This window comes from Lissotriton helveticus, chromosome 4_1, assembly GCF_964261635.1.
Source record: "Lissotriton helveticus chromosome 4_1, aLisHel1.1, whole genome shotgun sequence".
NCBI lineage: Eukaryota > Metazoa > Chordata > Amphibia > Caudata > Salamandridae > Lissotriton > Lissotriton helveticus.
In genome coordinates, this window is record NC_136063.1 from 1,072,846,424 (window position 1) to 1,072,848,923 (window position 2,500).

Below are 2,500 nucleotides of genomic sequence, written 5' to 3' on the forward strand. Positions count from 1 at the left end.
TGGACAAAATTGAAGCTTCCGAGTAAACAAAATTCTGTAAAAATGACAATATTGGTAACTGTGAGGGTTTAAAAAGTGGTTATTCAACATGAGGCCCGATCCAAATGACATTTTGAATCATTTTTGGTAGAGTCCATAAAATCAATTTTATGATGAAAAACGATGACCCCGGACCAGTCGAACGTACAATATTTAAACAAAAAAAAATACAAAAAAATAATAATAAATAAAAAAATAAAAATATTAACCAAAATAAAAAAAAAATAATAATAAATACAAAAAAAAAAAAAAAAAGATGATGAAATTTTAACATTTAATCTTTTGACTTTAAATTACTGTTGGATGTGAATTATTACATTTTCAACTAAAATAAGTGTGTTTAAAGTGATTTCTGTGCCTGAAATTTAACAAAAGTGAAGCTTCTGAGTAAGCAAAACTCTGTAAAAATGACAATTTTGGTAACTGTGAGGGTTTAAAAAGTGGTTATTCAACATGAGGCCTGATCCAAATGACATTTTGAATCATTTTTGGTAGAGTCCATAAAATCAATTTTATGATGAAAAACGATCACCCCGGACCAGTCAAACATACAATATTTAAAAAAAATATATAATAAAAATAAATAAATAAAAAATATTGAACAAAATTTAAACAAAAAAAAAAAGATGATGAAATTTTAACATTTAATCTTTTGACTTTAAATTACTGTTGGATGTGAATTATTACTTTTTCAACTAAAATAAGTGTGTTTAAAGGGATTTCTGTGCCTGAAATTGGTCAAAAGTGAAGCTTCTGAGTAAGCAAAACTCTGTAAAAATGACAATTTTGGTAACTGTGAGGGTTTAAAAAGTGGTTATTCAACATGAGGCCCGATCCAAATGACATTTTGAATCATTTTTGGTAGAGTCCATAAAATCAATTTTATGATGAAAACCGATGACCCCGAACCAGTCGAACGTACAATATTTAAAAAAAAAAAATACAAAAAAAAATAATAATAAATAATTTTTTTTTAAATATTAACCAAAATTAAAAAAAAAAAAAAAATTAAAAAAAAAAAAAAAAAAAAAGATGATGAAATTTTAACATTTAATCTTTTGACTTTAAATTACTGTTGGATGTGAATTATTACTTTTTCAACTAAAATAAGTGTGTTTAAAGTGATTTCTGTGCCTGGAATTGGACAAAAGTGAAGCTTCTGAGTAAGCAAAACTCTGTAAAAATGACAATTTTGGTAACTGTGAGGGTTTAAAAAGTGGTTATTCAACATGAGGCCCGATCCAAATGACATTTTGAATCATTTTTGGTAGAGTCCATAAAATCAATTTTATGATAAAAAACGATGACCCCGGACCAGTCGAACGTACAATATTTAAACAAAAAAAATACAAACAAAATAATAATAAATAAAAAAATAAAAATATTAACCAAAATTAAAAAAAAAAAAAAAAAAAAAATAAAAAAAAAAAAAAAAGATTATGAAATTTTAACATTTAATCTTTTGACTTTAAATTACTGTTGGATGTGAATTATTACTTTTTCAACTAAAATAAGTGTGTTTAAAGTGATTTCTGTGCCTGAAATTTGACAAAAGTGAAGCTTCTGAGTAAGCAAAACTCTGTAAAAATGACAATTTTGGTAACTGTGAGGGTTTCAAAAGTGGTTATTCAACATGAGGCCCGATCCAAATGACATTTTGAATCATTTTTGGTAGAGTCCATAAAATCAATTTTATGATAAAAAACGATGACCCCGGACCAGTCGAACGTACAATATTAAAAAAAAAAAAAATACAAAAAAATTAAATAAAATATTGAACAAAATAAAAAAAAAAATTAAATAAAAAAAAAAAAAAAAGATGATGAAATTTTAACATTTAATCTTTTGACTTTAAATTACTGTTGGATGTGAATTATTACTTTTTCAACTAAAATAAGTGTGTTTAAAGTGATTTCTGTGCCTGGAATTGGACAAAATTGAAGCTTCCGAGTAAACAAAATTCTGTAAAAATGACAATATTGGTAACTGTGAGGGTTTAAAAAGTGGTTATTCAACATGAGGCCCGATCCAAATGACATTTTGAATCATTTTTGGTAGAGTCCATAAAATCAATTTTATGATGAAAAACGATGACCCCGGACCAGTCGAACGTACAATATTTAAACAAAAAAAAATACAAAAAAATAATAATAAATAAAAAAATAAAAATATTAACCAAAATAAAAAAAAAATAATAATAAATACAAAAAAAAAAAAAAAAAGATGATGAAATTTTAACATTTAATCTTTTGACTTTAAATTACTGTTGGATGTGAATTATTACATTTTCAACTAAAATAAGTGTGTTTAAAGTGATTTCTGTGCCTGAAATTTAACAAAAGTGAAGCTTCTGAGTAAGCAAAACTCTGTAAAAATGACAATTTTGGTAACTGTGAGGGTTTAAAAAGTGGTTATTCAACATGAGGCCTGATCCAAATGACATTTTGAATCATTTTTGGTA